Genomic DNA, 26,366 nt, shown 5'->3' with positions numbered 1-26,366 from the left:
CAACAAGGCAGTAGTAACACCACCCACATCCTGCACAGTCACAGGTCTATATCAGAAGATTGAAGTTTCAAAACTTCGAATCTGATATGGTCGACACCATATGATCGAATTCTTGAAACTTCGAATCTTTTAACGGAGATCCGTACTGTGCAAAAAGGGAAGATTTCCCTTTTCTGCACTGTAGTGCGATCTTGGAGTTGGTATATTTAAGTAGTGGGGGGATGTGGGATGCAGGGGAGCTTGCCCCCCTGCTTAGAGTGTTTACATGGTTTGTTTTTTGTAGGTTGTTGTGTTTTATTACATTTTCGATGTTTCAAGACTTCGATTATATGGTGTCGACCATATTAGATTGGAAGTTTTGAAAATTTGATAATGTAATATAGACCCCACAATCACGCATGGGATTCTGTTTTTTGTTTTCAGATGTAACCCCACAGTATATACTATAATTCAGTAGGGTGGCAAGATAAGTAAAACGGCAGTGGAGGGTCTCTGGCATACAAGCTGTTACTCTCTCAGACCTGTGAGCTTCTTTAGTGGCAGGTTTAAACCTAACAAGTTCAGAAAAGGTCTGTGGGACACACATCTGTCTCTCCAGCATGTTCTGTTTAAGTCTCAGACAAAATTCAAGTCCTTAGGCCTTGTATTTCTGTACTGTTTAACTTACAAATATGCAGATTTTCCTGATGCTTTGTAAGCCAGGCATAAATCATCCTTCAGCAATCTATAGGAGGAGACTAAATAGAGGGAAAGGACTTTAAGGTGCTCTGTGTAAGGCAGGTTTGTTATGCCTTGTATTTTTTTTTGTAAGGAAACTCTGAGGTCACTCTAGTTGCTGCATATGTCTGCTCAGGTACATATCGAAGGGAGCATTGTACTCTATGATTGGTCTGATAACAGCAGAGTACAGTGAGATAATGACCGCTTTGGACCTAGATGTAATGCCTTTATTTATAAGTTGCACAACATGAAAGGATTTCCTCACCATTGTGGCCATGTGGTGGTAGCAGGTAAGGTCATTGTCTATGTGCATACCCAGATCCCTGACCACTGGGTCATCTCTTAGGGGTGCATTATCAACATGGTAATTAGCTGGGATGTTTGACTTCGCAAAGGCTACAATTATGCATTTATTAGCACCGAGTTTGAGACCATGGCACTGGCATACTTTGTTATTCAGAGATAGGCCTTCTTGAAAAATGCTAGTGTCTGCAGGGCAGTCAATTATAATCCCCAGCTTGTAATCATCTGCAAACTTAGTCAGCCATAAACCTTCAGCATTCACTTTAATTTCAGATAAATAGATCCCAAAAAGGAGTGGGCCCAGTACTGAGCCATGGGGGAATTTCAGTAGTGATTGGCTTCTTGGTGAAGGTGTTCTCACATATTTTGACCTCCTGAGTCCTACCAGTGGGTGACAAATGGGTTTATACCTACATTATTTAGCTTGTCTTTAATGCCTGAGTGGGATATTGCATCAAAAGCCTTGGCTAGGTTGAGGTAATCTGCGTCCACAGTCTTGCCTTCATCCATTGCTTTGTTTAGCCTGTCAAACGTCCACCAGATGACCTTCCTTTAACAAAGCCAAATTATGATAGGTCTAGTGTTTTCAGGTTATCTATGTCCTAATTTAACATGTTCTTGATGATTCTTTCATTGGCCTTACATATGAGGCTGGCCAAACATATGGGCCTCTAGTTACCCGGATCAGTGGTTGGACCTCCTTTGTGCAGGTGAATGACTGTAGCCATCTTCCATTCCTTGGGCACAAATCCTGACTGTAGTCTCCAGCTGAAAAGTGATTCAAGTAGACCAAAGAGGTCATGTTTCATACTATTTATCAAGCATCCTGGAATGTTATTGGGCCCCACTGATGCAGTGTTTTTGGCCTTGGAAAGTACATTGATGACCTGTTCCCTAATAATGGTTGGGGTGTTTGTGGTATTTCCTTTGTAATACCGGGTGGAGTGGGGGGATTTGAACTAAACCTGTCAGCCAAACGTTTGGAAATGGCCACCAGTTCAGTGTCAGTAATGTCATTTACAATAAGTTCTGAGCATTGTTACATATTTCCCCTGAGGTTACTGACATAGTTATAGAAAGCTTTGTGGTTGTCCTTTACCTGAGAAGCTAGTTTTACTTCAAATGTAGCCTTTGAAGTATTAATTTACCCTCATAGCTGCCAGTTTAGATTGGTATGGGCCTTTTAGTATGTAGGGCCTTGTTCTTCCTACATTTAGCCAAGATTTATTTTCTTTTGTTGAATAAACAATTGATATTGTGATTCCACCAGGGTGGCTTGTCTTTTGAGTTTGTCTTATTCTTAATATGACTGGGCATAGTTCACTCAGTGCAGCTATCAATATGGGTGAATAGAGATTTTCTAAATAAGTCAGCATATGCTATGGTGTTTACTGGGTTTGGAGATGCCTGAAATTTAGCCAAGGTGTTGCTTAGTTCAGAGAGGTTTGTCTTGGAATAGTTCCTAAAAATGTTTGGTATCGATATCCCTGGATTTAAATTTTATTTCAAGGAATGCTGCTTTATAGTGAGATCTAACAACTGGGTGAGGAACATCGCTCCCCCATGTTCAAAAGTATAAGGTCAAAGATGTTTCTACTCGTGGTAGAAGAATGGACCAACTGTTCCAGGATGTTGATATTAACGAAGTTTAGGAATCACTGGGCTTGTGCATTAAAAGTGGTATAGGATTCCCAATCTATAAAGGGGTAGTTGAGATCCCCCGTGAGCATTGTGTAGCATGAGTATCTTCAGACATAGAGGGGGAACCTATAGGTTGCAAGGATATGGTACGAGACCCTGTTTTCAGTGAGTTGCACATGTATGAGTTCCAGTGGGTCTTTCACTTTAACTAGTCTGGATTTGAGGTTGTTTTTAATGTAGATAGACACTCCTCCACCTTTAGTTCCTTCTGTGCAGTAGCTGGTATAAAGGTGTGAAAGACATTATGACCTCGCATTGCGGGGTACTTTCACAACTTTAAACCTTACTTGCATTACTACACTGTCCAGGGAGAGAGAGGTTTGTAGGTAGTGGAGTTTCTTAAGATTTATAGCACTAAGCAGTACTACATTCAGATATTCCTTCTTAAGTTCGGTTAGGTCAGGAGGTTTATCAGTTTCTCATTTCCTAAAAAGATACTATATGGGTGGAAATGGTGTTTGCCAGTATCTGAAAGCCTAGATGGAATAAATGCAGACCATCCCAGGCAAAGCAGCGTGGTCTGTCAACCATGCCTTCCCAGGCTGTCAAATACTGTACCCTCTTGGACTGACACTAGAAGCTAAACCAGTTGGTAAAATCAGTCATTTTCCGTTGGTAACATGGCATCATCAATGGAGAATGTTATATGCTGCTCCATGCTAGGCTCATACCTGCCTGAGACACACAATCAGTGAGATGACTCATAGGTTCATAGGTAGGTAGTAGGCTATTGGCGCAAGAGCCTAAGTAAGCCTAGCCAACAAGTTCCCTGGCTTACGCCACCCAAGAAAGTTATTTTCCTGTGCCCCTGTCGAACAGAGCCACAGATGTGATCCTTGGAGTGTATTTGCTATTTTCTATCCACTCAACAAGATTTTTTTTGAAGAGTGCTAATGAGGAACTTTGCTTGACATAGATAGGTAGCTTGTTCCAGAGTATGGGTAGTCTCTGGGACAGGAATCTATCCCTCCAGCATGTCCTGTTTATTGTGGTGACTAAACGGTCACTAGAGCATGTAGCTCAGAGGGACTGGGATTTCTTTAGGTATAGCATGTCTAACAGCTCTTGGTTTGACATAGATTTATATGTTAGGCAGAGATCACCTCGGAGTAGGCGATATGCGACAGAGTAAAGCTGGAGTTTTTTGAGATGGTCAGTGTAAGGCATCTGTTTGAGGCCAGTAATCCTCTTTGTGAGGTCCTTCTGTGGCCTTTCCAACTGCTGCAGATGACTTGTGAGGTACATTCCAAAAGGGAAGTTGTACTCTATAATGGGTCTAATGAGTGTCAAGTAGAGGGGAACAATGAGCTCTTTTTCCTGGATAATGAGGTGTGCCATGTAGAAGGATTTCCAGTCTACTGTGGCGATGTGATTATCAAAGGAGAGACTATGTCCACCTAGGTCCCAAGGTCTCTTATCACACATTTGGCATTAAGTAGACTGCCGCCTGTGTGGTACTTCATGGGTACAGAGTTTTTACCAAAGGAGATGACAATGCACTTTTTGGCATTGAGCTTGAGACCATGTCTTTGACACCAGGCATCTGTCTCAGTGAGACCCTTTTGTAGGATGTCCACATCATTAGGAGTTTCAATTATGGCTTCTAGTTTGCAGTCATCTGTGAATTTAGTTAGCCAAAGAACTTCTGTGTTAGCCTGTACTTCAGAGAAGTAGATACCAAACAGGAGAGGACCCAGGACTGAAACCTATGGTACTCCACTTGTCACTGGTCTGAAGTCTGATTTGGAGTCCTGGTCTGAAGTCTGATTTGGAGTCTGCTACTTTCACAGTGTGGGTTCTTTCAGTAAGCCAGTTGGCAACCCATCTTGTGACATAGGGATTTATACCTAGTTTAGTGAGTTTATCTACAATTCCAGAGTGGGGGATGGTGTTCAATGCCTTGGCGAGATCTAGATAGGCTGTGTGAAAGTCCAAACTGTGTGGGGGTTTGATGTATGGATCTGTGTTTTTTCAGTTGCTTATGAATGGTGATATGATCTCCTATACCTGATGATTCCGGGGCATGGGGCCAGGGTGGGTGAGGGCAGTTGGGGTGGTAGTTCCCAGGGTCTGGTGCATGCACTGGCCGTTTGGGGGATCAGGGATAACTGTCGAGATGATGATTGATGGGCACAAAGCCTGACTCTCTAGGTGAGTGCCATGCATGAGGGTGGGGTGCCAGTTCATTCTGTAGTTCATGATGCTGAAGTTCATTCTTGAGTTGGTGCTGGAGTTAAGTTTATGCTGTTTGGTTGGATTAATTTGTGAGTTTTTCTTGTGTTATGTGCATATGTCCACTGTAAAGTTCTTGGGTAGAAAAGGGGTAGGCCTTTAGGGGTGAGAGGGGGAAGTTAGTACTGAACCTCTGTGTAGTTAGTTATTTATATCAGTTAGTCTGTAATATTTAGTTCTGTTGAGTAAGTAACTCATTTTAGATTTATTGTAATTATTGGGGTTTTCTTTAGAATCCTTGAAAATTTTGGGTTGTCTTTAGAATTCAGTGATTTTTTTGAGGGATAACTAGCTTTGGAGCTTTTCTTGAGGGGATTTGGAACTCAGGATCTGGATGGTTCTTTTCTCTTTTCAACAGTTTTTTCTTCTTTTAGAGTTTGTTTTTCTTCTTAGACCACCAGATTGAGTTTATTTTTTTTGAGAATATCTGGACATTGTAGGATAGCATGGAGGATATGCACTAAAGTGCCTTAGCTGATGCATGCATGTCGTGGATCAAGCAGTTGTACCCTCTATTGTCATCTGCATGGGGTTGTATGAGTTTTGCCTACTCTCTTAAGAATGTGTTTGCCACTTGTTGAAGAAATTTTTTGAAGTTTTTCTTTGGGTGGTGGGTGGGGATGTGGATGTCTGTCTAGGGTGATAGGCTTGTGGTCAGATCTACCAACGATAGCTGACCTCGATGTGGAGATCACACCCCTGCTGACTGTATTGGATGACCAGGTCTAGGATATTGCTGATGACCAGGTCTAGGATATTGGGGATCAGAAGGAATGTTGAGTATTGCCAGAAATGCATGAGCAAAAGTTGAGCAAAACATTTTGTTGTAGTTTGAAATGGTAGGGTAGTTGGTAGGGTAGTTGAAATAGGAGTGTTGGGTGTATTTGTTATATTGAGTATTGAAATAATATTTTAGAGGACTGGGGCAGTGGTGGGGGGGGTCTGGGGCAAGGGTCTGTCTGGCTAAGTGGCTTTGCCTCAGAGTTAGTTGAACTTGGATAATCTTGGATGCATTTATGCTGGCAGCTGCTGAGCAAGTGGCTTGGAGGTGTGGATATCCTTAATGAATATGGACCGCCTCCACCTTTAGGGGTTTCGGGTTTGGTGGTGTGTTAGTGGTGGAATGAATTACAGCAAATGGTGCTCTCTCTCTCCTGCCTTGAACCTGCAACCTGACTGCTAGGGTCAACTAGGGAAAAAAAAAAAAAAAAAAAAAAAAAAAAAAAAAAAAAAAAAACAAGGATTATGAATAGGCTGAATAGGCAAAAAAATCCAGGTGTTGCCTCTCATGTAAATTTCTCTGAATGAATAATGAATGAAAAAGTGAATGACATAGTTCTATAGGCAACTGGGCTTCTACTGTAATTCTATATTAGGGTGTGTGTGTTGTTTCTGTTCTACCTGCATGATAGTTTATAAAAAAAAAAAAAAAGAAAAGAAAGATTTATGAGCATGAGCACAGCTACATAAGAATAAAAGAATAAAACAAATCAACAGTGCCTGGTCTAAGTAACATCCAAATCATACTTTTAATTTCTTTGTGGTTGACCAGATTTTATTAGATGAAAGAAATGGACCATGGATGTAATACTTAGAAAAAAATTTAATTACAGTGTCAATTGAGACTTAACGCTGCTAACTGGCCAATTTTGGGGCTAGTCAGTTACCCCTAAAGCTGTAAGTCAGAACAGGAAGAATTGGTTTATATCTTGGACTTTCTTCCTGGATGTCAGGGATGTTTTCAGTATTAATATTAATCTTCTAAAAATTCTTTACTGAGTTTTGTTGCATTTGTTTATTTAGTCAATCCTTCATAAATTCCCCAATATTTATACATGCCCCCCTGTTCAGGTTCCTTTATACCAAATTCCTGTCCCAGACTGATAGTTTCTTGGTGCTGCAGATTTCCTTCTTTAAATCTTGTTTTTGCACATTTATCAAGACCAAACAACATTCTTATATCATCTGAGACCACTTCCAGTTGTGCTTTGTGCTCCGCATCTGATAACCTATATGATTTTAAATCATCCACAAAAAGATGAGAAGTCTTTACACTTTGTTGCTGTCTGAGTCAAGTTGTTACCATGACCTAACTTGTTAAGTAGATAGCTTAAAGGGTTAAGGGCAAGACAAAAGAGCAAAGGTGACAGAGTCACCCTGGAATATCCCCTTTAAATTTGTATCCCTGGGATAATAGTTTGTCATTTATGATGTGTTAGCTGCAAGCTGGTTTGTCACTGTTTCACGGTCACTGTAATATACTTGATAAAGGTAGGGTATATCTTATACATCTGTAAGCACTCCTTTATCCATGAATGTGGGATGCTGTCAAATGCTTTTTTGTAATCTCTCCATGCCAAACTTAGATTATGCCCCTTTTTACAATTCTTCATTATGACTTTATATAACAACAAATGATCCTTTTTTGCATATGACTTTCTTTTACTGCCCTTTTGTTCTATTGCCACGATTGAGTTTTCTTCTAAATGACTATAAACTCTGTCAACATCAATTCCAGTATATGGTTTAAACATTGTCAGAAGACAAGATATTAGTCAATAGTTTTAAGGATAGCTTGCAGGCTGACTCTAAAGGAAGAACATCATTTTTCCTGTTGTTAACCAGGTTGTTGTTTGTTCAGGTTGTGCATATTAATAGTTCTTAGGGATAAATATTCATGTAAAGATTTAGCCAGAAGTTACATGCTGCAGCTGGGCCTGGGGGTTTTCCCCTTAGGAGCTTTACTTTATTTTGTTTCAGTTTGTTATGTTTCACAGAGTTTTATAGATATTTCATCAAAATGTGTCTTTCTTTTTTTTGGTGGTGGTGTTTCTATTCCTTTTGCTTTCTATCCCAATTTTCTGTAAAACGTTTTGGGTCATGTAAAATGTTTCTGCCTCTGCTGATATCTTCACTTCATTATTTGCAGTAGTGTATGGTAGATGCTGGTCTCTACTAATATTGCACATTGCTTTTAACATGTCTATCTTACGAAGTATATTTCTTGAACACTCTTCTGTACTCTTCTAACAGAGACACATCTTGTCCTAATTGCTTTATAGTTTTCTCGGTTCGATACTTTGATAATGGCATTTAATTTCTTCCCTTGCTTTACCTAATTGCCCTGTATTTATGTGGTAAGTCTTTATCTGTTATTAATTTAGCTGCACAATAATATATCCTATTAGCTTCAATTATATCACATGAATTTCTGTTAATAGTCTTGACTATTGTGTTTATTTATCAGACTTCTAACATTTTGGGTTTTATTGACTTTCTGTAATATATATATATTTTTATCTTAATATGTCTATCCATCTGTAGTTAATCAAACAACTTTTTCCTTAAATTGTTTCTTCTAAACTGAGGGCACATTCTTTATTCCCTGTTTCCTGTGGGCATGTTTCCTGTGGGCATTCTGCAGAAAGTTGCAAAATTTCTTCTGGTAACATATTCTCTTCAGCTGCATCCAGTGTCGTCTGTTGCTCTTTCATATGAGAACTCACTGGCCTATTACTCCATAACACTGACTACATCAGACGTGCCACCATTTCCTGCCATTTCTTTTGCTTGGCAATTCCAGCTGGACTTCTACACTGGCTTCCCACTGAAGGCACCAGAGTATCTCCATGTGGCAACTGATAAGATGCATCCTGTGCCACCTGTTTCTCCTTAATTTATAGACTCATTATTTCATCATGTTGTGATGTTACCAGAGTTGGATTTTCTGTACTAAATCCTTCACTTTGCAGGTAATTTCCATTTCTTTAACTTCTTCATTACTAATCCTCATTTCTACGTTCTCTTATTTGTTATATTGTAAAATTTTCCATATATGAATGCCTTTGCCTGTAGTTCTCTTCAAATATCTTTGGGGGTGCTTTCTTGTATTGATTAGTTTGGCTTTTTCCTTTGCATAAATACTGCACCGTATCAGATCTCTCTTTCTTTCCCATGTCCATGTTTCTTTTCTATACCTTTCATAAACGTTTGGTTTCAGTCATTTCTTTTGCCAACTGGCCCAGGGTTTCTTGGTCTGTCGTAATGTTGCTCATGAATTTGCTGTATTAATGAACACAAATTTGCATTTGAAACTTTTCACAGTTTTTCTTTTGCAATTATTTTTCTTTCCTATAATTTCTCTCTTAATCTTTTGAAATTTTCTATAAGAAATTCTGGGCTTTTTGCACAGTAGTAACATTGCATAATTTCTTTCTTATCCACAGTAGTCCACTGTCATTTTTTTGAGTTTTTTGTGGACTACTACTTTCTACAATGGGGGGAGGGCATCCTCCCTCTAAGCCTGGCGTAATCCCATTGTAGGGATGTTTCCATGTCTTGAGGATTCTACATTGTCATTTTTCCAGTCCTGGAACCAGGGATAATTTCTGAGTGTGATGAATTCCTGAGATAGATTGAGTTTCAAGGGATCCACCATTCATGCTGCTCTGGCTGAATCTCTTTTGTATTTTTTTTTTTTTTTGCTTTAATGCCACTGTTTAACCAGGGGCTAACATGAGCTGTAAGACTTCTAGTAATGCAGATCAGGGATTTCTTAATCTAATAAAGGATACTAGCTAAGTAAGAAACTGCACGAGTACAGTCTTGTAGTGCATATACACAGGACAAGTGTATGTAAGTGGCTATTCAGTTGCTGATACTTATTTAAAATGGTCCACAAGAGTAGCTAGCCTAGTACTTATCTGTAAACCTATAATGAATTTCCTTGTAATGGGTAAGTGTAGCTATATGGAACTGAGTTTTTGTTGTCTTATAGAATGAGGATTTTATAGTGTGCTGATTTGGGCAGTTGTCTGAAAAGTAATAAAATTAAGGGTTCCTATAAGAAGACTGAAGAAACATTCTTTCGAATTTGTCTTGGTTGAACTGAAATGGCAAAACAGAGAAGTAGCTTTTAAGCAAATTCTTTCCTTGTTCGGCACTGTAGTGCAGTCTCGGAGTTGGTATATTTAAGTAGGGAGGGTGTGGGGGGAACCCCCCCCCCCCACTTAATGTAATGTTTAAAGTGTTTTGTTTTTTATTTATTTTTTTTTGTTGGAACAGTGTTTTTTTTTTTTCTCTTAGAAACTTACATAGGGTTGATTAATCACCGTTCGCTTTTTTAAGCATTCAGTGATCTAATATAGACCCTAAAATTAAGCATGCAATGAGTGATCACTGGAAGAGTATTGTTTTTGGTGTGGGCATTTTTGGAGGTGGTAAGATTGAGAGGAAGGCAGGTAGTTAAGGCTTCTATAAGTGGTGGAAAATGTATTCATGGTAAATGTTTCGATGTTAAGTAGGCAAAATGGGTTGTAGCTGCTTACAGTTTGAAACTGCTTATGTGAATGTAGCAAAGGGTAACTGATGTAGAGGAAGCTAGACAGGGAAAGAGTGGGAGGGTATATTTCCTACAGTAGTTGGCTAGGTGAGTGGTGTGGTGTAGATGTTAGAAAGAAGTATTTATGGTGGATTGGGGGGATGGCCAGATGGATGACATGTTGGGCAGGATTGGATGTTGTAGGAGTATAAGTGGTCAAATAGATATAGAATAAATAATGTGGGGTGGGAAAATGGTTAGGGTGGGAAAAGAGAGCAAGTAAACAAAAATGAGAAAGTAAGAGGGGTCCAGATGCAAAGTGAAGTGGTTATGTAGCACAGTCTAGGAAGATTAGAGCACTAAGGGGCTCTACAAACGTTAGTCTACTGATAGTTAATGGGAGGCAATACAGAGCTTGGAGGAGGAGAAGAACTCCAGCAGCTAGAAGGAGAAGTGAAACTCCAGCAGGGCAAATAGAAAATTTAGGAACATGCCATTAGGTAAGCCAGTCTTATCATAGGCTAGCTTTAGACTATTTGTTTTTCAGTAGTTAAACACCTAGAATTTACTTAAAGAAGGATAGCATCTGTGAGGGAGTTACACTTACCTTTACTTTATTTTAGATATCTAATAACTGTATTTTTTTTTTTTTTAGTGGAGAAGGTTTATAAGTGAAAGTATGTGCTCTCTTTGTCTGAAATTAAAAAAATACTAGCGTCTGCAAGGTAGAGGGGAGGGGGTTCCTTCACTTTTTTTTTAAAATGTCGAATGTCTGTTGAGTGCAGATTGATTTTTTTAAGTGGAAGAGGTTTAGGTATGATAGAGTGTGGTCTCATTGTCTGAACATAAAGAAGAGCAGCATATGGGAGGGAGTTCCCTTCACTTTTACTTGAAATGTAGGACATTCAACAGCCACAGATTACTTTACTCAGTGGAGAATGTTTTGATATGATAGTATGTGCTCTCACTATCTGAACCTGAAAAGTTGATTCATTCCCGACTGAAATGATGCTGGAAGGGAAGGTTAGGTTTTGATGTGCAAACCTTGTGCACAGAAAATTTTAGGGTGACTAGTAAGCATTTAGTTTTATCCTGTACATTGCTTCAAGACAAAGAAAGCAAATGACATCACTTTCTACTCTGGGTACTCCTAATAACAACAAGGAAAGGTATAACAAGATTTTGAAAATTAAACAACAGAGGGCCTACACTAGAACAATGGTTTAGTTTAATTATATATATAGATTATCGAAGTTTCAAAACTTTGAAATTCATATGGTCGGGACCATATGATTGAAGTTTTGAAATTTCTAATGTTTAGAATGGAGATCACAGTACAGCATGGAAGAGGAAATTTACCATTTTCCACAATGTAGGGTGATCACAGAGTTGGTATATTTAATTAGCAGGGGATGTGGAAAAATCTTTTTTTTTTCCTAATGCTCGAAGTTCTGAAACTTTGATTAATTTGTTTTGGCCATATGAATTTCAAAGTTTTAGAACTTTGATAATCTAACAGATCCATATATAATGTATATACGTTTACTTTCATAAAGCTGAAGGGCACTTACTGGAAAATGGAATTCTGAAATATATGGCGTAAAACATATTGAAATGCCATACCTCATTATTTTTAATTTATTTTAACGAATGAATGGATTCATTTGCTAATGAGAGGTTGATGTTATGCAATATGATTTGTATGTCTGCTGCTGTGATTTTGCTTGCACACCGGGTGTTTTTGGGCTGAGTCACGCGTTAACAGTTAAATTGAATTATAAAAAAGCTAATGTCAACCTTCATGTTACATATTTTTCAACATTTCTTGCATTCAGAACTACAGAATGCTACTATTCAATTTGTTCTTTTTTTAAGAATATGTTCTGTGATTCAGTAACATGATAGTAAACCGTGTGTGTGCATGTATATCTATATCTATATCTATATATATATATACATACATGGATTCACTTTATAATCTTGAAATACTGAAATATCGAATTTCAGTATCTCGAGGCTATAAAGCCGAAAAATCAAAATACCAAACCCCCAAAACCACAACTTTTAAACACACTCTACACCACACAAACAAAAACACACATACACCTTCCTCCCCAAACTACAACAAACAAACAAAACAACACATATACAAACACCTAACCTACATATAAACAGGGAGCTCCCACACCCCCGCTACTTATATATACCAACTCAGAGGTCGCAATAAAAATGACACAGACACAAAACCCACCACTACACAATCTACATTCCCCTCGCACAAACACACATCACATACATACAAACACCACCATTCTCAACATTTACATACTCACACTCTTACATACATACCTTAACCTACATCTACAACTTCCAACACACTAACATACAATAAAATCCCTACCCAAAACCCTTAAAATATAAACACTTACCTGAATCTCCAGCTATCCAGTAACACAGTGCACCACCATAACCGCTGACTCAACATTTCCAGATTCGGTTATGTGGTCTTTCGTGGAACTGTGCTTTTGCTATTATAGTCTCGAGATACTGAAATTTCATATTTCAGTATTTTGAGATTATAAAGTGAACCTGTATGTATGCGCGCACACACACACACACACATATATCCACACGGGTCTACTTGAAATGTTCAAAATTTCAAAATGCTGACATTCATATGGCTGAGACCATATGATCGACATTTTGAAATGTCGAACATGTATAGCAGAGATCCCTATACAGCGCGGAACTGGGAGATTTCCCTTTTCTGCACTGTAGTGCGATCTCAGAGTAGGAATATTTAAGTAGCAGGGGGTGTGGGGGGTGTATGGGGGCTTGGTCCTCTGCTAAATGAAGTTAGTGAAGTGTTTTTGTGTGTTTTACATTATGTAAGAGGTGTTTGACATTTCAAAATGTCGATCATATGGTTTCGGCCATATGAAAGTCAGCATTTTGAAATGTCGAACATCTGAAGTAGATCCATCCACGCATATATATGTATGTATATACTGTTCTGGAATAATTAAATCACAAATCATATCTCATGTCTGGCATACCAATCACAAATATGGGCCTATAGTGGCCAGTAAATTAGACAAATTATTAATCTAAAACTAAATTAAAAGTCTATCATTTCTAGCAGGAGGAAAGCACTTCACTTTGCTAACCGATAACTAGATTACTGTATCACTGGTCTTATATTTAATGCCTATAACCTTATGAAATACCTTGTATAGTGGGCAGTATTTGTTGTAAATGCAATGAACTAAGCACTGCCTGAAATAATTTCTCTTTGAATTCTTCAATGGGGCCAGCATTCATAGTTTTAACATTTAAGCATTTCATCCTGGCATCCTTAATGTGATCATTGTGAATAAGAAAAGTTTTATTTGTATGAATGTGCCTTTTGTGAGTAGGCATAGTCTAATCACTGTAGTTACAGTGTGAATTTTGCTGACTGTATTATATAGTTGCATGTTTGCACTTTATACTGTAACATGATTATCTCTTATTCCAACTTCATTCATCCTTTTTGTGTCTCCATTCTTCTTTGCATATTGTAAATACATTTAGAAAAGGTGGACTAAAGAACTGATCCACTTTTCCACAGCCTGGAGCAAGTCCGTATCATTCCTCCTACACAACAGTTTGTCTTCTGGGTGGAGTCTTCTCTTCCAGTGTTCTGTCGTATGCTTTTCATAGGAAGCTGAGGAGTACAGCTTGTCTGAAGATGAAATGCACTCTTTGGCCCCCTTCCTTAAAGAAAGAAAAGGACTATTAAATTCATCTGTCCAGAGGTCAATTATTGTCCTCCATGCAGTCAAGAACTATAGTGGCTAGTTTTACTAATTTCTGTTCAGTGCCCTTCCTTCTGTTGAGAGGTCTCATTCTCATCTGCAATCTTACCTGTTTAGTGGCCTCTTACCACTCCTTTTACTTGAGCCACAGAGACTGACCCTGGACTGCTGAAGTGTTGACGCACAACTTTCTAAGATGAGGGTGCGCTGTAATGGATCAAGGAATCCAACAAAATATTCATTCCACCTTTTGACAATCTCCTCATATCTGATCAGCACTTCCTGAGGCTTGATTACCCCAGGTGCAGTGATATCCCACGTTTCCTTCCTTCGACACCGAATGGCCTAACAGTATATTTCTGATGTCACCTGATAGTCTTTAATGATGGTTAGATGTAACTCCTCAGTGTCCTAGCTTCTGCAACCATAATGAGTGTAGCATTCTTGACCTGCCAATACATCTCAGCTGAATTAGAAGTTTGCAGTGGTCATTGCCCAAATGACATCTTTGTCAGCTTAATATTATTATATATAAAAGGTACATAAAACTAATCAAATTAAATCTTTATTAAACACTTTTTAGCAAAGAATAATTCAAAGTTTTTATTTTATTTAGCTCATGATTACATAACTACAGGTAAAATATTTTTAACTCTTCTCACCATCTGTGTTTACTTCAGTTGTAATAGACATCAGAGATTCAGAACTATTGCAGTTTTTTTCTTTCATAAAGTATTGCTCCCCTAGTTACACACACACACACACACACACACACACACACACACACGTACATGCACTTACATACACAATTCATTGAACCGGAAATTACACCATCGAATGTCTATGGTCACCACAATGATGAAGCATAAGGTCACTGTTAAGACACTGTATGTATGTAGCACTAAGTATGGCTAAACTTACAGGACTAATGATAACAGTCATTTGCAAACCATTTTGATGCAGTAAGTCATTCAGTGACATTCAATGCATTGACATTGAGATTATTTAATTCTGTAACTCTCACAACACTCTCTTAATAGAAAAGCGCATTAAATTTTACATCACCATCAACTTTAGATGCTGTAAGTTCGAAAAGACATGACACAATATGAACTGATGATAAATGCTCAGAGGCAGCTTTCTTGATCTTTGCATGGATCGCACACCATAGAAAGCAATTGTATTTAAAGAGTAAACTGTCATTTTCATTAAGCGTGCTGTTCATGTCATGATATTAAATATGTGCTTTTATTTTATTATTTCTTTTAATGCTAGGAAGCTGAAATCATTGTGAAGACTATCGCAGGGGATGTTGTCATGGAAGCGTTCATTTAGCTCCAGCAAAGTACTGTAAGTTCAAAAGAATTAAGCTAACATATTTATAATTTAAGTCTGTAATTTCATTCTGCACAGTGTTTGTCATCTCTTTTTTAAAATATATGTATTTAATAGTAAATCTATTTTAAAAATCCCATTGACAATTATCAAGGACTGCCACTGCAGTGTGTTTGAGGATACAGTCATTTCAATATTTATGACCCAAATATAGCTAGCAGATAAATCTTGTTCTGAATAACAAAGCTGTAAGTGGATTTGAATTTCATCTCCAATAACTGTATCAGTTTATTAGTTAAAGCTTTTCTTTGGTTTGTTTTCTAGATTTGCTAGTAATATTTCTTGACATTAGTGTGGAAGCAGAAGCCCTTTTACAAATTGTGGTGCATATCATATTTTCTTTTCTGATTTTTTTCAAATATAATATTCTGTTAAATATATTTTGAATATGTGCTATCTGTGATAGTGAAAACATTGGTTGACTGCATTACTTATTACAACATTCTGAAAAAAGGCAATAAAAATAGTGTGCTATTGTGTATTTCAGTGTTTTGTGGAAACAAAAAGAGTGTGGGCCAGAATCCAAAAGATTTGTCTTGGTGAAAGTGACTTACTTTAGTGTAAAGTCTGTCTACAAACAGGCTTACACTGGAGGCTAGATTTCAAAAGACCTACTCTCAGCATAAAGGGTCTCTTACACTAAAAGCAAGTCTTTTGGAATCAGGCCCATTAACTTCAGTCATGACATATAAATTAGTAGATGAATATACATTTTCTTTTGGTTGAGAATTATTCAACATATAAATTACGAAATGTAAATATTTTGAATGCCAAAGTCCCTCAGTCAAACATTTGAATCAAAAGGCATGCATGGGCAGAGTTCCTGCCCTCCCTATAGATACAGCATCCATCCTGTCACTGCCTAATTACTGTGCCTCCATGTTTGCCCTGTAAAGCCTGAAGCTGATAGACTGTCATCTGCAGATGACAGTCTATCATTTTCCCTCCCTTCCTTTCTATGACCCTTCCTCCCATTTCCAAGTGTGCAGCTACAGCCGTTAGTCATAGACGCTGTCGCACATCTCGACACAGATATTAATCTGATGAATGAACACAGACATTAGTCTGATGAATGAACACAATTCTGTTATTAGCTGTTTGTCACTCAGCTGTCAGAATTTGTCTATGTACAGTAGGAAGCTACTCCTCGACTTCAAGGTACCAACCGCAAATGAATGACTCAATTCTTTAGATTCAGAATTAGCTCAGTTAAAGTACTCCACTTAGTGAGTCATGAGTATGTATAAAAATGAGTGAGAAGAAAACTCGGAGTAATCATATAATGTCAGTTTGATTAAAATACATGTCGGACAGAAATTGGCAGTGCAGAAGTGTATGTGCTGTAAGCACGTTGCCTGTCGTAGTCCGGAGTCTAATGTTGTCAGCCTTTATTTGCCTACTGTGTGACTTTGAGCAAGTCACTTCATAAGACAGTGTTCTAGTGCAATTGGGAAATTGGGTTAGGCTCTGTAATGATCATACATGCTTAGGGACTGTCTGTGAACTTATTCATTGCCTATGAATTATGAATACACGTTCAACTGTTAAGAAAGACTTAACAACACAGGTACTAACACATTTTTCCAGCTTTATCATTCTTTAGTTCTTTTTTTTAAGTAAAGCAATGATATAGTTTGTAGTACACATGATCCTGTTGTACAAAAAGTAGAATGACATGAAGTCATGCAGGTATTATTAAGCAACAGAACACGGGGAGCTGTTTCGGTATAGTAGCAAACTGCTGTAGAATGCATGAAGCACAAAGAACCCCCATTGTTTCCAGCACCCAAATTGCCCAAAAAGTTTGTCTTTTATTTTCATTATATTATGAAAATAAGTCCTGGTTCTGGGAAAGTCTTTAAGACAAAAAAATGTGAAAAAATGTAGTGCAAGACTAGTTATTGAATGTGCTTTCTATATTTATACAGTGTTTAAAGCAAAAATAATGCTTCTTAATAGGGCTTTCAAAATATTTCTCTGGGCAAGTGAGACACTTTTTTTTGTTAGAAGTAATACATAGTTTGTGAGTTTAGTGACTTCTTGGCATTGCTTCAACAGGAGAAACTAAAAGAATGTAAACATTAGGACAGCAATGCAAAATCATAATTTAAAAACAAAGCATAATGTTGATTAATTATGAACCTAGTATGTAGGGCTTACAAACTACATACCAGAGGAACAAAAGCTAGTGGCACATCACAATAAAGAATGTAATGTTACTCATAAGAGACAGTGAACAATGACTTTTATACAATATGCTGTGTCTCATGCCTGTTGTATAAATGTGCTCCATGTAACCTGATAGGAACACAGGAAAAATGCTAGGCAAGTGACCATGAGGACCGTAAGATAACTTGCCATATACGCCTTTAAGTAAACACACACAAAAGTCTGTGCCTCCCATTTCAAGTACTTAATATTGCTCATCTGCCAAATTGAGAAGGGCTGTACATGACAATACTGGTGGGCTAATATTAAAGGTAGTGAAAGAAGTACTTTAGTTGACCTGTGCTAATTTTCATAAACTGGGAATATCTTGAGATAAGAAACTATCGCTCCAGTGAGTCTTCTTCTTTATTTATTGGGGATTTAGGTACTTAATAGTTTTTAGGGACACTTTTTTTTTTTCAAAGAAACAGGAGGTGAAATAGGATTGTATATTTAATGAGTCACAGGTCACCTCAGAGCAGCCTATAAGCTACTGGGAATAAAGAAAATTTCATTAATCTCTTTGGATGTTTGAAGGATATGTTGTTGTTGTTGTGTCTTTCGGTTGTTCCCGATTAGGGGTCACCACAGCGGTACTCTGGTCCAGAAATAATTGGCAGTAGATTTTACGTACCGAGTTGCCAGCTCTGATGCACAACCTTCAATGAAGGTACACCCATTCACGCATGTCTTCACGCAGAAGACGCTCTAACTAAAAATCGAACTGGACAGTGTCTTACTGTGAGGCGAGAATGCTACCGCAGCACCATAAGGTCTATAATTTTTTGGTAAGATATCTTCGAGGCCTTGTACTGATGTATGCCACCTACCAATAATCAGTAATGTGTAATAAAAATTGTATCACATTTTCTGAAGCTATAAGCATAGGCAAATCATGTTATTTATGAAATCTGTTTCTTGTTGCATCTGCTAACTTAAGGTCATATGGGAATCGATGTCTTCTGCTAACTGTCTCAGTATCATCATTTACTTTTTTTTATTGTTTTAAGCAGGACATGAATGTTTACAGATTCATTACTGGAGGTTAACAGTTTACTCTATATCTGATGTCTGCCTTGTTATATGCAGAATCATGTTTTTAGCAAGCCGCATGGAAACAGAAAACTTAGATGAAATGCAATGTTTGTACAGTAGTTACAGCTTTGTAGTAAATAAAAGCTCAGACTGACTTCATTTTCATGTAATACAGTTCATAGAAATAATCCCTTAAAGTCAGTACAGAAATGTGCAAGGCTAACAGGCATTTGCTGTCAGCATCTTCACAGCATAATAAATAATCCCACAGGTAGGGAAGACTCCCAACAGCTTCCCACACAAATAAGACACATTTTGCAGGTACCGTAAGATGGACATGCACTGGAAGTGAGTACATAATGCACTTTCTCAGTTTTCTTAGCAATTTCAACAATTCATCAATTTAATTATCTTAAATTATACTTACTCTCCTTTCCCTTTACTGCTGCTGTTATTTTGTGTTTCAGTTGTTGCATATCTGGTTTCTATATACTACTTGCCTGCACACACATAAAGAAAGCTGAAACTGAAGCAGAAGCTGGCACTCCGGAGTTCCAAGCTGTGTGACTGGCACTGTTTTTATCGCAGAGTGCGTAGTGGTACCACTAATGGTTATCTGGCATTCGGATCAACAAGTAATGCTCGCTTGTCAGGTACAATGTGTGTTATCTTTGGTATACCACTGCTGTCACTAGGAATGATACAACAGTTACCACTGCTGTCACTAGGAATGATACAACAGTTACCACTGCTGTCACTAGGAATGATATAACAGTTTACCACTGCTGTCACTAGGAATGATACAACAGTTACCACTGCTGTCACTAGGAATGATACCACAGTTTAACACAGCTGTCAGTAAGAATGATACCGCAGTTTACCACAGCTGTCACTAGGAATGATACCACAGTGTACCACAGCTGTCACTAGTAATGATACCGCAGTTAATCACAGCTGTCACTAGGAATGATACAACAGTTACCACAGCTATCACTAGGAATGATACAACAGTTACCCCTGCTGTCACTTGGAATGATACCACAGTTTACCACAACTGAGACTAGGAATGGTACCGCTGTTTACCATTGCTGTCACTAGGAATGATACAACAGTTTACCACTGCTGTCACTAGGAATGATACAACAGTTTACCACTGCTGTCACTAGGAATGGTGCAACAGTTTACCACTGCTGTCACTAGGAATGATGCAACAGTTTACCACTGCTGTCACTAGGAATGGTGCAACAGTTTACCACTGCTGTCACTAGGAATGATGCAACAGTTTACCACAGCTGTCACTAGGAATGATACAACAGTTTACCACAGCTGTCACTAGGAATGATACAACAGTTTATCACAGCTGTCACTAGAAATGATACAACAGTTTACCACAGCTGTCACTAGAAATGATATAACAGTTAACACAGCTGTCACTAGGAATGATACCGCAGTTTACCACAGCTGTCACTAGGAATGATACAACAGTTACCACAGCTGTCACTAGGAATGATATCACAGTTTACCACAGCTGTCACTAGGAATGATACAACAGTTTACCACTGCTGTCACTAGGAATGATGTAACTTTACCTCTGTTGTCACTACAAATGATATAACGGTTTACACAGCTGTCACTTTGAAAGATACAACAACTTGCCACAGCTGTCACTAGGAATGATACAGCAGTTTGCCACTGTTGTGACTAGGAATGATACTGCAGTTTACCATAGCTGTCACTAGGAATGATACCGCAGTTTACCACTGCTGTCACTAGGAATGATACCGCAGTTTACCACTGCTGTCACTAGGAATGATACCGCAGTTTACCACTGCTGTCACTAGGAATGATACCGCAGTTTACCACTGCTATTACTTGGAATGATGCAACAGTTTACCACTGCTGTCACTTGGAATGATACAACGGTTTACCACTGCTGTCACTTGGAATGGTACAACAGTTTACCACTGCTGTCACTACGAATGATACAACAGTTTACCTCTGTGTCACTTGGAATGATACAATCAGTGAACACCTCTGTCTCTTCACGTTTCACACTCTTTACCTTAAATGTATTTATTCCTAGCTTCTATACTGTAACTTTCCTTACTCATGGCTTATCATTCATATTTGTTGTCTACTGATCACATGTATTTCACATGAATTGTTTCTGTATTAAACGCTTTATACTTGGCATTTGTATAATGTCACCAGAAAAGAAACACCCGTTTTCTTTGTATGGTGTCACTATAGAACAATTTCCACTTTGTATCTAGAGGATTTAAGAATTACTTGCATAATGCATCCTTATTGAAAATGTTGTTTTGTCATAAGGATCTTCGATATATCTGCTGCAGCGCTTCTCCCAGGGCATCTGCTTAAAAGGGGCTTTGTCCTGTCAGACTTTCCCAGTCAACAAAACCAAATACACAGACAAACAAGCAAACAAATAAATAAATAGCATACTTAAATACAAATGGATATAGTGGAAAACAGTAATTTTGTCCTACTGTAGCAAACCTTGTTGAACTGTGAACAGATTAAACAGCTGTGGCATGGTTGTTAAGGTACTTAGCACACTAAATGAGAAATATGATGCAAATTGTATTAGCAACTTGGATCTGATCTGAAGAATATTGGTTTATCATTTGCGGACCAGCATATTTAGAGCTGTGTCCTGACGTTTGTCTTATCTTTATCATACAACCCTTTTATTAGAAATTAGGGATTATGGGAGAAGATTACTTTAACTTGGAGGTAACCCTCAACAAATGACATGTCAACTTACATGTTATGCAGTATGTTGTTGCACAAGAAGTAGGAACATGCCACAGATATGTTGAAATTCACAGAGCTTTTAGCACTACTGAGCAAGGGGAAAAACACAGAAAGAGGTGAATGCATATGACAATATCATGTTATCCAAATTAGGACACAGTCCAATGAGTATATAATATAATGAAATGAGAGCTTCTGAAAGCAGGTCATGATTCGTAGATGTAAAAACAATAGGCATGCGGCTAGTTGTAAGTTACTGTCAGAGCAAAAAGCATGATGAAAGTTGCTGAGCTACAACAAGAAAAGATACTTGGAGTATCAACAGTGATCATACAGCAGCATTTGCTGCCTGTAACTGACAATACTTCTCACCTTGTAGACAGATAGCAGCAAGAGGTGTATATGAAATTGGTACTAACAGCATATAACCTACCACCAAGTTAATGGACCAGCAAGGGGAGGAGTGAGTTTTTTTGAATGGACAGTGATATTATATAAGCACTGGCTAACAAATATTGCCCACAAAGAGGATCAGGAGGAATGCATGGACTTCCTATAATAATGGACACCAAGGTAGGTTGTGTAATCACTATACTACATGAAACATCCAGAGATGAAGAAGGGACACACTGGATATATCACAGATCTTGGCCTACAGAATGTTAAATATGTTTCTCAGTATATTACTTCCACATGTGGATATGCATATGTATTTCTCACATGTCACAGCTGACAGAGCCACTATCATAAATGACTTGTATGACATTGCCTACATCCTGAAGTATTGAGTTCCATAGACTGCACACTTGTAGCAACAAACATCCCCTTAGAAATCTATGGACTGCATTACATGAATAGAAAAGGCTACTATTTTATCATTTACCAAATGGTATGTAACACACGTTGGTCAATAATCAGTGGCTTTGCCATCCATGCTATTTATATCTCTGCTTTCTGGGCAGTGAAATTCACCAGGATGACCTACTCTGTAAGGGCAGCAGGCACTGAAGATGTAAGACATATATGGAGCCAATAACAGAGTGTGGAAATATCAACCCCTCCTATCATTTCACTGTGTAAGATACGATGCTGCATACCCACTGGAACCATGACTGATGACACCTATATGGAACTGAACTGTAGTATAACACGACCGATGCACACAAACCAAAGACATTGTAAAGCAAATGTTGGGCCTACCAAAGGTGCAGTTCCACTGTCTGAATATGTTTGGTGGCCTGTCATATAACGCTGCCACAGCCTACAAGATGTTTATGTATGCTGCATGCAACTGAAATTGGTACACCTTGTTTGCTGTAGCATAGAATAGATCCAGGCCTGCTGAATCTAGCTTTGTTTGTATAACTTGAGCACTAATCAGGCATTCTTTAAAGTATTCAATTGTATTTATTACTGCTTGGTAGTAACTTGATTAAAGTGTAGCTATCATTCTAAGTCTTTTGGATTAAGCACTTGGGCTTCAGACCAGTTGTTTTACATTAAGAAGGTTTGTGGCCTGCACTGTGGTGGCAGGACAGGTAGCTTACATCCTTCTAAGTTGGGAACTGCTGATTGAGGGCTCAGTGTCTGTTATTCTAAAAGTGTATTAGCTCTGGTTTAAACACTTGGGCTTCAGGACAGTTATTTTACATTAAGAAGGTTCGTGGTCTGCACTCTTGTGGGAGGAGAGGCTGGACTCTGCCCTTCTGAGCTGGGAATTTCTGGTTAGAGGCTTATAGTGCCTGCATATTTGAACTGTTTCTTACTGAAATTGGTACACCTTGTTTGCTGTAGCATAGACTAGATCCAGGCCTGCTGAATCTTGCTTTGTTTGTATGCTTGATATTTCCATGAAATGCTAATTCCACCTAAAACGCGGCTTTTCAGTGCTTCTGTGGATCCCTAGTGATATCTGCATTACTTACTGTACTTATTTCCTTGTTTCACTTGAAAGAAAGTTACTGTTTGTCATTTTTGCATTTAAGATACTTGTAACACATTGCATTTAAGTTACCTGGCACTTGCTCACTAAAGCAATTATATAAGTCAGCACTAAAAAATTAAAAGCACTACACCCTCACAAACTCCCCTTGAGTACCTTGTTCCCTATTGGCCCTTTTTTTCAATTATAAAGGAATTCCCAATACTATTCTAGCATGTCCAAAGGTCAGTTGTCAATCTCCTCTCCGGTCCAGCTGGTGAATCTGGGAATCTTGAGGCAATGTTACAACTGCCTCATGTACACAGACAACCCTCTCCTCCTCCCAACAAATTCCAACATATGTGAGAGATGCAACCATATAGCCAAACTGGACGCTAAGTTCTCTCAACTCAGTACTGGCGTAACCAGTCAGGAGGAGAAGGAAACCACACTCACTACAATTCCAGTCTCACATAGACCTACTATGACAGCAAACCAAACACATAAACACACAAAAACATACTCAGAGGCTCTAAATAAAAATCTGCCTAAGCAGCAGAGACCTCCAAAGCAGACACCCAAGCAACCGCTACCCCAAAACAAAACACGTGCAAAACATAGCTCTCAAAGCCAGTGTGCCAAACAGTCACAGCCCTTAAGGCTAAACAACACACCTGATACACTTGTAATAGGTGACTCTATCGTCAGGCACACTGGCGTCCCACTCATCAGGCTGAACAAGGAGAAGGTCACGGTGAGCTGCCTGTCGGGCGCTAGGATCTGTCACATAACACAAGCACTCAGGTCACTCCAAGGCAAGTACAAATATGACTCAGTCATTGTCCATGCTGGTGTGAATGACCTGTGATGTACCTCCCTGGACTACATGAAGAGAGACATAGAGGAGCTCTCTGAGCATGTAGCCCAGGCCGGTATGACCCTGACCTTGAGTAGCATCTTACCCTCACCAAGAATGATGCCATAATATGAAGACAAGATGATCAATTTCAACAATTGGCATAAGCATTGGTGTCATTCAAAGGGGATCCAATGCCTGTCAGCCTGGGATGACATACTCGACAAGCCACGATGCTTCGCTAGGGATGGCTTGCACCTCTCACCCCTGGCTTTCGGATATTGGCAAAGGCTCTTGCTACCCCCATAGTGCCTTTTTTAGGCAAGGCTCAAAAGACAAACCCAACTCCATAGGTATCACAAGGGATAATAAACTAAGAGTAATGCTACTCAACGCCAGAAGTCTAAACCTCAAGATGCATGCATTCAAAACTCTCCTTAACATGGAGAACATCGATATCTGTACAGTAACAGAAACCTGGTTCAAGGCTCCCGAGAGCACCCCAGCACTACAAGGTTATACCTCATACCATGCTTTTCGGCACAAAAGGAGGGGGTGTATCAATATTCGTCAAAGATACCCACACCTCCAGGTTGGTGGCACAGCACGAAGCATCAGAGACTATTCATGTGCAACTAACAGTGGGTAAAACTGCCTTCCAGTTTATAGCCTGCTACAGACCACCCTTCCAAACACAGGAACCCCACTCAGCCTTCCTGAGAACACTGGAGAATATGAAGGTTTCTCCAAACACCATTATATTGGGAGACTTCAACTACCCAAACATAGACTGGGAAAATTACTCTAGATCCAACACCCTATCCCAAAGGTTCCTAGAATTTATAAACTCAAATGCTATGGAACAACTTTTTACCACTCCCACATGAGGGGAAAACATACTGGACCTGATCATCACCAACATGGGGACTCTATGCTAAAGACCAGAAGTGTATCCCACACTGGTAAGATCAGACCATAAACTAATCTCACTGTATATTCACATCCCGACCCCACCCCCTGCCCAGAAAACCACAGTGAAAAAACTTCTCTAAAGCAAATTTCACACTCCTCAAAACCAAGGTGGAATCCTTCAAAGCCCCCGGGCCTGTGAAAAATATGGCCCAGACCACAGAATCCTTTATAAATGCATTCTATGAACACCTTCAGGAATGCATGGATCATGCAATCCCAAATAAAACCAAGACCCAATCCTCCGAAGGCAGACGTCCTGTCTGGTGGACCCCAGCCATAAACAAACTATACAATAGAAGGAGGAAGCTACTACATGATAGAGCAAAATCCCAAAAAGGGAAGGCATCTCTGATCAGTATTAGAAAAAAACTACAGGCACTCATAAAATCATCTAAGGCCAGCTTTGAGAGAAAAATTGCACAGGACACTAAGGATAATCACAAGGCTTTCTTTAGTTATGTTAAGAACCTGGGTGGGAATTCCCAGATATGCTCAGAATTAGTCCAAAATGACAAAAAATACATCAAACTCAAAGACATTGCCAACATCCTACCTGACAGGTTCAGCGCAAACCCCCACCCCCCACCAAAAGGGCAAATATCTATACCAGCAGAGTGCTGCCCCCCTGACATCTCAGATGTTCAGGTAAGAGCCGCCCTCTCCAAAGCAAAAAACACAGCATCAAAGGGACCAGATGGTGTCCCGGGCTGCGTCCTACATGAACTCCAAGAAGAGCTAAACCCAAACATAAAACTACTGTTCAATCTCAGCCTTACTACAAGATATGTACCCAAAGAGTGGTGTACAGCAACAGTGGTCCCCCTCCACAAAGGTGGTGCCTCAACGGATCCTGGAAACTATTGCCCCATAAGCCTGACTAGCTTGGTCTGCAAAGCTATGGAAAGGATCATCATGGACCTCATAAATAAAGATATTGGGGACCTACAGACACTGGATCCTACCCAGTTCGGCTTTGTTAAGGGCAGATCCTGCCTCTTAAACCTGGTCAATTTTTTTGAAACAGTCACCAAGGCCATTGACGAGGTGAAGGTGGTCCACACAGCCTACCTGGACCTTGCAAAAGCCTTCGATACAATACCCCATTCAGGCATTATAGATAAGCTCACTAGC

General features: G+C 39.0%; 1 protein-coding gene across 2 annotated transcripts in view; it reads left to right on the top strand.

The window, feature by feature from the left end:
- LOC122812081 (gamma-aminobutyric acid type B receptor subunit 1-like) overlaps window positions 1-26,366 on the top strand; it is a 2,214,644-nt gene that overhangs the window by 703,124 nt on the left and 1,485,154 nt on the right. For both annotated transcript variants that reach the window (XM_044084349.1, XM_044084350.1), the window contains one exon: window positions 15,349-15,423. The gene's annotated coding sequence lies outside the window, so the exon portion shown is untranslated. The remainder of the gene's footprint in view (window positions 1-15,348; window positions 15,424-26,366) is intronic.

The sequence above is a fragment of the Protopterus annectens genome, chromosome 9.part0 (genome assembly GCF_019279795.1).
Source record: "Protopterus annectens isolate FY-2018-M chromosome 9.part0, PAN1.0, whole genome shotgun sequence".
NCBI lineage: Eukaryota > Metazoa > Chordata > Ceratodontiformes > Protopteridae > Protopterus > Protopterus annectens.
This window is presented reverse-complemented; position numbering and strand designations above follow the sequence as displayed.